The 11412-nt window shown below is 41.7% G+C and overlaps 2 long non-coding RNA genes across 2 annotated transcripts; one reads left to right on the top strand and one right to left on the bottom strand.

Moving 5' to 3' along the window:
* Window positions 1–4225: 4225 nt before the first annotated feature.
* LOC127931901 (uncharacterized) lies at window positions 4226–6885 on the top strand. The gene is made up of 4 exons (XR_008143391.1): window positions 4226–5479; window positions 5709–5867; window positions 5923–6564; window positions 6786–6885. It is a non-coding gene; the product is annotated as an uncharacterized LOC127931901 (long non-coding RNA).
* A 207-nt stretch (window positions 6886–7092) lies between these two features.
* On the bottom strand, window positions 7093–9737 carry LOC118387977 (uncharacterized). The gene is made up of 3 exons (XR_004826484.2): window positions 9367–9737; window positions 7844–8003; window positions 7093–7230 (listed from the first exon to the last, which is right to left on the bottom strand). It is a non-coding gene; the product is annotated as an uncharacterized LOC118387977 (long non-coding RNA).
* Window positions 9738–11412: the final 1675 nt, after the last annotated feature.

Raw genomic sequence — 11412 nt, 5'->3', positions numbered from 1 at the left:
CAGTATGGGTGACAGAATCTTGCAATTCTGAGGTTTGGGGTTAAGTCTGGACCTGGGTGGAGACGGGGCCCGCTCTCAGATCTGGATCAAGACGTGACCTGAGCGTCCATCAGTGCATCATCTACTCACAATCAAAACACTTCAGACTACCTGTGGTCGCATAAACCATGTCGGCGTTCCCCTTATACCTCACCAGATAAGAATATATATATTTTGAGTCAGTGAGTTTAAAACCTGTTTGGGATAGGGGGCAGCATTTTCACTTTGGGATGAAATGTCTGCCTAGAGTAAACTTCCTGCTACTGAGGCCCAGAAGCTAGGATATTTATATTACTAGTAGTGTTGCATAGAAAACACTCTGACGTTTCTACAACTGTTTGAATGATGTCTGTGAGTGTAACAGAACTCATATGGCAGGCGAAAACCTGAGAAAAATCCAACCAGGAAGTAGGAAATCTGAGGTTTGTAGTTTTTCAACTCATTGCCTATTGAATATACCGTGTCTATGGGGTCACTTCCTAAGGCTTCCAATAGATGTCAACAGTCTTGAGAACATTGTTTGAGGCTTCTACTGTGAAGTGGGGGCAAATGAGAGCTGATTCCACCAGAGGTCTGCCAGAGGGTCATGAGCTGCGCACACCTGGGAACGACCTGCGTTCCATTGCAATTCTACAGAAAAAGGAATTCTCCGGTTGGAACATAATTGAAGATTTATGTAAAAAACATCAAGATTGATTCTATACATCGTTTGACATGTTTCTACGAACTGTAATATAACTTTTTTAACTTTTCGTCTGAACTTTCGCCTGGACTTGTCCACACCTCGTGAGTTTGGATTTGTTTACCAAACGCGCTAACAATATGAGGTATTTGGACATAAATTATGGACTTTATCGAACAAAACAAACATTTGTGGAACTGGGATTCCTGGGAGTGCATTCTGATGAAGATCATCAAAGGTAAGTGAAGTTCAACAACGCTATTTCTGACTTTTACTGACTCCACAACATGTGTATAAGTGCATGGCTTGTTTTTGTGTTTGAGCGCCGTACTCAGATTATTGCATGGTTTGCTTTTTCTGTAAAGCTTTTTGAAATCTGACACAGCGGTTGCATTAAGGAGATGTATATCTATAATTCTGTGCTTAATACTTATATCTTTTATCAATTATTATTAAGAGTATTTCTGTAAATTGATGTGGCTCTCTGAGAATTTGCCAATGTTTTTGAGGCACAACATTACTGACCATAAAGCGTCAATGTAAACTGAGATTTTTGGATATAAATATGAACTTTATCGAACAAAACATACATGTATTGTGTAACATGCAGTCCTATGAGTGCCATCTGATGAACATCATCAAAGGTTAGTGATTAATTTTATCTCTATTTCTGCTTTTTGTGACTCCTCTCTTTGGCTGGAAAATGGTTGTGTGTGTTTTTGTGACTAGGCTCTGACCTAACATAATCATATGGCGTGCTTTCACTTTCGCAGACCAAAACACCCAAACAGATATCCGCCATGTTGTGGAGTCAACAGAAGTAAGAAATAGCATTATAAATATTCACTTACTTTTGATGATCTTCATCAGAATGCACTCCCAGGAATCCCAGTGCCACAACAAAAGTTTGTTTTGTTCGATAAAGTCCATCATTTATGTCCAAATACCTCCTTTTGTTAGCGTGTTCAGTTCACAAATCAAAATTCATGACGCGCGTTCACTAGGAGCAGATGAAAAGTCAAAAAGTTCCGTTACAGTACCTAGAAACATGTCAAACGATGTATAGAATCAATCTTTAGGATGTTTTTAACATAAATCTTCAATAATGTTCCAACCGGAGAATTCCTTTGTCTGTAGAAATGCAATGGAACAGAGCTCACTCTCACATAAACGAGCGTGGTCAGCTCATGGCACTCTGCCAGAGCCCTGACTCATTGCTCTCTCATTCACCCCCACCTCACAGTAGAAGCATTGAACAAGGTTCTAAAGACTGTTGACATCTAGTGGAAGCCTTAGGAAGTGCAATATGACCAATATCCCACTGTGTATTTGATAGGCCAAGAGTTGAAAAACTACAAACCTCAGATTTCCCACATCCTGGTTAGATTTGCCTGTTATATTTGCCTGCCATATTTGTTCTGTTATACTCACAGACATCATTCAAACAGTTTTGGAAACTTCAGAGTGTTTTCTAATCAAATATACTGATAACATGCAGATCTTAGCTTCTGGGACTGAGTAGCAGGCAGTTTACTCTGGGCACCTCTGGGCACCTTATTCACCCAAGCTACTCAATACTGCCCTCAGCCACAAGAATCTGTCCACTTTCACTTTATTGCCAGATAAATCCATTTTAGTTTACATTGCTGGCCATTAATCAATGTTGCATTTTACTTCATGGGTTGGTTATGTAGACTTCCTCTAACCCATTGCTTCTACTACAGATAATAATACGATTAGGCTATATCTTCACATTAAAAACCAAAGTCTGTTATATTTCCAGACATTCTAATTAATTTAATACCCCTCGATCTTCAAGAATATGACGCGGAAATATGAAAATATAGATTAGCCAAAATCCTTGGTCAAACCAAGGAACATTTAGTTATTTGCTGTTAATTCTTTGGACCCCTTTAGGTAATAATAATAATAATAATAATAATATATGCCATTTAGCTGACGCTTTTATCCAAAGCGACTTACAGTCATGTGTGCATACATTCTACGTATGGGTGGTCCTGGGAATCGAACCCACTACCCTGGCGTTACAAGCGCCATGCTCTACCAACTGAGCCACAGAAGGACCACACGTCCACCACGTAAAACAAATATTCATAAAGACAATTATTTCATGAAACATTGAATTTGGCCTTACTGCTATTAGCCGGACCTGTTCGGATGCTACAGACAGAAGTTGGCAGAATGGCGGTACCAACTTCAGATGAGTCCCCTGACGATGTGGGAGTGGTAGAACACCATCGTGTCTCATCTTTCCATTGAGTGTGGACATTAGTTTGCAGACCAAACCGTTCGAACACTACAGAAGTTATTGTGAGATGGCGGATTTTCGGGATTGTCTGACAAACACCTCCGTAGCTCGGCCACCTTCCGCTTCTATTACATTTTATTAAGTAATTTGATTTCTGTGGGGGTGCAGTCATTGACTTTAGGTGATAATTTGCCTAATCTCTTATTTATGATTTTGTGGTCATGGAGGACTGATTGGGCTCATTGCTTCAAGTTGAAATATAATTTTTGTTCTCATGGAATGGCATACTTTAAGGAACAAGTTTGGCATTCCATGTGATGTATGGATGATGAACTTTGCATTTATCTCTGATAATAAAATGTCAAATTGAGGAATAAAGGCGTTAAGACCTTTATTTCCCATCAGCTCAAAACATTGTTTAGATACTTTTCAGACAACAATGCTGTTCAGAAGCATTTGTTGTTATTGTTCCAATCACATATTTGCAATGGTATGCTGCAGGGACCAGTCAACAATGATCACAAATATGTGATTGTACACGTAAATAGAATGGATAGACAATTATCACAAAATTGTTTTTGTGATTATTATTCACTGATATGGCAGTCAATGTAATTTACATGCTGAATATTGCCCTTTGCTAAAACACCTCATTCAGATGAGTTAAAAAAACTCATTTAGACCGGGGGTTCTCAATGTTGCTTATCTGTTAGCCAGTGTGTAGTGTGGAGGACTAACGCAATGCTATGGTAACCATGCTGGGATGACTAACTATGCAGACCAGACACACACCCTGTTGGAGAGAAATACTTATGTGAAGAGAGAGGCTAGTCTGTGTGGCGTCAGGTTCCTAAACTGCATTTTCAAGTGTTGGTGGTTGTGTGTTCTTGTGTTTAAATTCATGTTTAAATACACGTTTAAGCTGTGACATGGGTGTTGGACACAGTATTGTGTTGTCCATAGACAAATTGTATGTGTGTTGAAGACGTGTGATTGAATGAACAAATTGAAATCATTGCCTTTTATAGGAATTGATCTTACATATCCAGTGACCAGCTAAATAGATTCAGATGCAATTACATTATCACAAAGACAGAAACACAGTGTAGACTTGCAAGGTAACAACACATAAGGATAGTAAGATCATTATATGCCCAGGAAGATTTGAATTCATTCGGATTAAAAGGGAAGTACATAGATATATAAATCAATACAGAGGTAGGATCTTCATTTTATTTGTATCTTTAATGTGTTTGAGATTTACAAAGATTTGACATTTCTGATTAGATTTTCTCTTACAAAAAATGTATCAACCCCTACAAAAATGTCCATTAATTACAATCCACATAGTAATTCACATTTCCTGCTGGAGCAAACTGGCAAAAATGGTGCATAGTGTAAATTGATAGGATCTCAAGCTCTAGGAGCATTCTGAATGAGCATGCTGTTAGTTCAGAACTTCAATGCTCTTCAGTAGGAAATCATTCTGAATGAGCATGCTGTTAGTTCAGAACTTCAATGCTCTTCAGTAGGAAATCATTCTGAATGAGCATGCTGTTAGTTCAGAACTTCAATGCCCTTCAGTAGGAAATCATTCTGAATGAGCATGCTGTTAGTTCAGAACTTCAATGCTCTTCAGTAGGAAATCATTCTGAATGAGCATGCTGTTAGTTCAGAACTTCAATGCTCTTCAGTAGGAAATCATTCTGAATGAGCATGCTGTTAGTTCAGAACTTAGTTAAACCATCACAGAGTTGCATAACAATATATTAGGAAAGCCCACAGATGCAGTTTTACTTGCTTGCTTGGGTCATTGTTTTATCCAGAGATTTTGGTTGTTGGTTTGTAAGAAAAAAGTAAGAAACTGGTAGGTGGCCAGTATGTTGCAATAAACTTTAGTGATCTAAAGCATTAACAGAAAATATTTACAAAATAATACATATGAGCAGCTCGGAATTGTTCATCAGGATGCACAACTGCAACGATTTTCGACTTCTAGAGTCCTCCTCAGCATTGTGTGGTTGCGTAGTTTGTCACATTGTTGGATTGACATAAGTACACTAGAGAGTGTGTCACAGGTCTGTGAATCAGTAGTTGTGCGTTAAGACAGGTCCCATAGTTGACTATATACCTGTGTGTTGAGGTATGCTGTGGGTCCTACAGCCTATAGTCCTGTGCATTGAGGTATGCTGTGGGTCCTACAGCCTATAGTCCTGTCCGTTGAGGTATGCTGTGGGTCCGTTAGACCTCTCGGAGTTGGTCTCTCCAATCACAATAATCAGGGTCTGAGTTGTCACTTGTAGAGTGGTTTCCACAGGCTAGAGAAGGTCAGTGCAGGGCAGTAGCTCAATGATCGGGGGTTATGGCTACTCCAGACCAGGTCAGTGCAGGGCAGTAGCTGAACGATCAGGGGGTTATGGTTACTCCAGACCAGGTCAGTGCAGGGCAGTAGCTGAACAATCAGGGGGTTATGGTTACTATGAGACCAGGTCAGTGCAGGGCAGTAGCTGAACGATCAGACCAGGGTGCAGGGCAGTTGATCAGGGGGTTACTCCAGACCAGGTCAGTGCAGGGCAGTAGCTGAACAATCAGGGGTTATGGTTACTATGAGACCAGGTCAGTGCAGGGCAGTAGCTGAATGATCAGGGGTTATGGTTACTCCAGGTCAGTGCAGGGCAGTAGCTGAACAATCAGGGGTTATGGTTACTATGAGACCAGGTCAGTGCAGGGCAGTAGCTGAATGATCAGGGGGTTATGGTTACTCCAGGTCAGTGCAGGGCAGTAGCTGAACAATCAGGGGGTTATGGTTACTATGAGACCAGGTCAGTGCAGGGCAGTAGCTGAATGATCAGGGGGTTATGGTTACTATCAGACCAGGTCAGTGCAGGGCAGTAGCTGAATGATCAGGGGGTTATGGTTACTATGAGACCAGGTCAGTGCAGGGCAGTAGCTGAATGATCAGGGGGTTATGGTTACTATCAGACCAGGTCAGTGCAGGGCAGTAGCTGAATGATCAGGGGGTTATGGTTACTATCAGACCAGGTCAGTGCAGGGCAGTAGCTGAATGATCAGGGGGTTATGGTTACTATGAGACCAGGTCAGTGCAGGGCAGTAGCTGAATGATCAGGGGGTTATGGGGTTACTCCAGACCAGGTCAGTGCAGGGCAGTAGCTGAACGATCAGGGGGTTATGGTTACTCCAGACCAGGTCAGTGCAGGGCAGTAGCTGAACAATCAGGGGGTTATGGTTACTATGAGACCAGGTCAGTGCAGGGCAGTAGCTGAATGATCAGGGGGTTATGGTTACTCCAGGTCAGTGCAGGGCAGTAGCTGAACAATCAGGGGGTTATGGTTACTATGAGACCAGGTCAGTGCAGGGCAGTAGCTGAATGATCAGGGGGTTATGGTTACTCCAGGTCAGTGCAGGGCAGTAGCTGAACAATCAGGGGGTTATGGTTACTATGAGACCAGGTCAGTGCAGGGCAGTAGCTGAATGATCAGGGGGTTATGGTTACTCCAGGTCAGTGCAGGGCAGTAGCTGAACAATCAGGGGGTTATGGTTACTATGAGACCAGGTCAGTGCAGGGCAGTAGCTGAATGATCAGGGGGTTATGGGGTTACTCCAGACCAGGTCAGTGCAGGGCAGTAGCTGAATGATCAGGGGGTTATGGTTACTCCAGACCAGGTCAGTGCAGGGCAGTAGCTGAATGATCAGGGGGTTATGGTTACTATCAGACCAGGTCAGTGCAGGGCAGTAGCTGAATGATCAGGGGGTTATGGGGTTACTCCAGACCAGGTCAGTGCAGGGCAGTAGCTGAATGATCAGGGGGTTATGGTTACTATCAGACCAGGTCAGTGCAGGGCAGTAGCTGAATGATCAGGGGGTTATGGTTACTATCAGACCAGGTCAGTGCAGGGCAGTAACTGAACGATCAGGGGGTTATGGTTACTATCAGACCAGGTCAGTGCAGGGCAGTAGCTGAATGATCAGGGGGTTATGGTTACTCCAGACCAGGTCAGTGCAGGGCAGTAGCTCAATGATCAGGGGTTATGGTTACTCCAGACCAGGTCAGTGCAGGGCAGTAGCTGAATGATCAGGGGGTTATGGTTACTATCAGACCAGGTCAGTGCAGGGCAGTAGTTGAATGATCAGGGGGTTATGGGGTTACTCCAGACCAGGTCAGTGCAGGGCAGTAGCTGAATGATCCGTGGGTTATGGTTGCTTCAGACCAGGTCAGTAGCTGAATTTTCAGGGGATAAGAAGACTAAGAGATGAGCCAGACTTGGAACAGACTGGGAGTAAATCCAGTAAGTAAATCCAGCTCACTGTCACTCTGCTCCTAAAGCCACTTAACCACAGAGAGACTCATCACACACTCCTACCTACCAACCTGACCCTGACTACCTGTTACACTAATGTAACGTCACAGTCATGTGTTGTGTTTCAACTCAACGGCAGCCCTTCTGACGCTAAAGATGGGAGAAGGGGCTAGAGAAATGCTCTTTAACCACTTAAATTCATAGACACAACTGTAGAGGCAAGGACTGACAGTCCATGATCATGATAGTTTTAAACCTATTTTGAAGCTATAGATTTTTTCAAAGTGTATTATAACACAAAACACAGATTGTAATTACCTGTGCTTAACCACCATGTAATCGATAAGGATCATTACCCTGATTACGCATAAGTTCGTCAACATCATTAAAACAACTACTTCCCTAGGCACGCTTGTGGAACCGACAAACACTCCAAACACAATTAGCTGGAGTATGAGGAAAGTTTTACAGGTGTTTTTATAGAAATACAGAAGCATTAAAGAGACAAAGTCAAATGATCACACACTCACTCACAGTTCCACTCAGATGCATTGTGATATCCAGTCAGGAGATCCACATAGATATCCACCCAGAAATCCATTCAAGAGATCCACCAAGAAATTCACTCAGGGGATCCACTAAAACTTCCATTAGGAGATCCACTAGGACAGGAACGGGTGCGAGTAGAGAGTGACTGCAGAGAGTATACAGACAGATGAAATGACAAATATTATTGTTGTCAGATGAAGTGTAAGAAAGGGCATATCAAGGGTTGTGATTAAAAAACATTTTCTTCAAGAGAACAAAACTCTACAGGAACCAGAGAGGTTCTTAGACTAATATTGTAAGATTACTGAGATAAAATACATATCATTTGGGTATAAATTAAAATACATATCATTTGGGTATAAATTAAAACATACACTTATAGCTAAGCCTGCTCATCAAACAAAATAAAAGTACAATAAAGCAGAGTTGCGTATGAGGTGGTAGGGCCATTTCAAACCCAGGACAATATGTTTCCTTTGCTCGATTGTTGTCTTATGTACTAGGAATCCTAAAATAGTCCTTCCAAGAAATGACATGCAATTTGTGAAAAGTTTAACTAAAGTTACACATTATCTTTGCATGTGTATGTGTGCGCACATGCTTGTGAGAGACATTTTAAAAGAGACATTTTAAAAGTGTATTTTTCTTTTAGAATCGCTCTATTCTCCCTTCACTGTCTGATAAGCCACGTTGGTGAGTAATGTATTACATGGAACGGATTACAAAAAACAGCAACTGTAATCGGTTACCAGCAGAAATATTGTAATCAGATTAGATACTTTTGAAAAAGTAGATCTTGGCTTCTAGGATTACTTTTAATTCAGACAGGATGTTTCCGAAAATAATTGTGACACTTGTTTTATCAATGACATTCAAAACAGCATTGAAAAAAAAGTGCACAATGCAGATCCCAGCACATAGAATAAAAGTTTGAGGGAGTTCCTCCCTTCTAAACTCCTCTGTGATATTGTGCTACTACCAAACACACGTTTATTTTAAGACCACGAGTGGGGCTTTTATTGCTCAATCTAATTTGTGCTTTTTCAAAATAAATTCCATCGGCACTTGCAAACTTTTGATAGATTTAAACAGCTGCAAATTATCGCAACATCAAAGTGTCACCAACAAAAATAGGCCTATAGCAAATGGCACACATTTTTCACATGCAAATAGCAGTTTTTGGTAGTGCTTAATCCAGTCTAAATAACTGTAATGTGTACGCTAATAATCGGGAAGCAAGTACAGGGAGTGATTTTAATAAATAAATGGAACAAAACAATAAACACGAGTAGGGTGCAGACATGAAACATAAAACTGAGTCAATAACTCCTGGGGAAAGAACCAAAGGGAGTGACAGATATAGGGGAGGTAATCAGGAAGGTGATGGAGTCCAGGTGAGTCTCAAGAGGCACAGATGCGCATAACGATGGTGGCAGGTGTGCATAATAATGAGTAAACTGGCGATAATGAGCGACAGAGAGTGGGAGCAGGAGTAGACGTGACAGTACCCCCTTTCTGACGGGCTGCTCCAGGATGCCAACCAGAGGGATGGTCCCGAGGACCAGGAGCGGGCTGCTCACCTCTGTTGAGGCGCGGGAACCTGTAGAGCCGATCGAGGCCCGTTAGCCTGAGCCGGCCAAGGAGCGGGAGCCTGACGAGCTGGCTGAGGCATCCCCAGTAGCTTTGGCAATGGAAGCTTGACACGCCAACCGAGGCTTGAGAACCTTTGTGTATTCTGTATTCTGTAACATGTACGCTAATAATCAGGATGCAAGTACAAGGAGTGAATTTAATAAATAAAAGAACATGGACGGAAACACGAGTGGCGTACAGACATAAAACATGGAGTCAATAACTCCTGGGGAAAGAACCAGAGGGACTGACAGATATACAGGAGGTAATCAGGAAGGTGATGGAGTCCAGGTGAGTCTCATGAGGCCAGGTGAGCATAACGATGGTGGCAGGTGTGCATAATAATGAGTAAACTAGTGACAATGAGCGCCAATGGCGGGGAGCGGGAGTAGACGTGGCATTAACAGGTTGCGCTGACAAAAAAATAAAACAAAGTTAGCGACCTAACAGCTAGACTTGTTTACAATATACCACATCTCTGGTGTGCACAAGAGAAAATTGTAATATTGTTCTGCTAAGCTAACAGCAACTACATTATTTATGATGGCAGCCATGTTTGTTTGTTTGACAAGCGAAAACTCTCGAATCCCAGAATGTCATTCACTATGAAATGTAAATAAAGTCAAAGATGGCTGCTCCCAATAGTTTGGTCACTTTTCAGCATATTTACAAATCTTCAATGTAATTGTTAGTGTATACAAAAGCTGGCGCACATGCCTTGACAAGTTGTTTACTGTTTTTAACAAATCACAAATAAAATAAAAATCACCTCACAGGTCCTCACACCAAATCCAAGCCTACTGCCTAGCCTACCCATAGAGTGAATGCTAAACAGGGATGAAACCATTTTAGGGGGGGTTTGTGGGAGGGTTCATTTCATTTGTGTGTGGGGGGGTTTAAGTCAATGAGGGGTAGAAATAGGGGAAGGAATCGTGGGGGGATATGATGCAGGAAATATTTCTATGATGGGGGATTTATCAATAAATGGGGGAGTAAACATGGGAGAAGTTTATACGCTAAATAAAATTTGAATCCCTGGAGAGCGGGGTCTGTGCTGGTAATCGTGAAGTGCCATGGTTACAATCTGATGCCACATTAAAAACAACTGGGAACTTGGAAATCTCCGACTTTCAACTTCAGTGCATTCAAGACAACTGGGAACTTGGGAAAAAAAACTATATTTTTTGTCATCCAGCTTAGAACTCCAACTTGAGAACTTTGGCCTCTTTCAGGAGCTCTGACTTTCCTACCTGAAGATCACTGACGTCATGATTTTACCTCGTTTTTTTTCAGATTGTCCAGTTGTCTTGAAAGCACCATAAGTCATCCAAGTGAACTGTCCCTTCACCTCGTTTTATATAACATATTTGGTCTGACAGACGCTTATGTGACAACCAGAATGCATCGTATGATGTCAGCAAACATGGCGCCACATATAACTGGAAAATAGCTCATCCTAATCAGTACAACCTTCAAAAAGTATTTTACACACATCATACATACAGTATGTGTCCATTACAATGGATGCATGAATTGGAATACATGATTTGTCACCAGTACTTGAATACATGTGAATAAAACATTAAATAGATTATGCTCCATATATACATACTGCATGATACAGTAGAAACGACGACACGATATACAGAAAATGGGCACTTACTTTTATTGGAACGCACACATCCAAAGTTCTTATTTGTAAGGATAACAACAATGCGGGCGCCAGACAGAAAATGTGCCAGGGGAAAAAGGTTTTTGCAAGGTGTTACGAACCGGCTCAAAGCCTGTAACAAAAGGGAGACATCGTGGAGATAAGGAGTAACAAAATATATATGTATTAAATAAAGTAAACTAAGTACAATGGTGTGTGTAATCAGTAGTGTAAGTGAGTGTTTTGCATGCATGAATGTGATAATGTAGGG

The sequence above is a fragment of the Oncorhynchus keta genome, chromosome 9 (genome assembly GCF_023373465.1).
Source record: "Oncorhynchus keta strain PuntledgeMale-10-30-2019 chromosome 9, Oket_V2, whole genome shotgun sequence".
NCBI lineage: Eukaryota > Metazoa > Chordata > Actinopteri > Salmoniformes > Salmonidae > Oncorhynchus > Oncorhynchus keta.
Note: the sequence above shows the minus strand (reverse complement) of the source record. Positions and strands in the feature narration are given on the sequence as shown.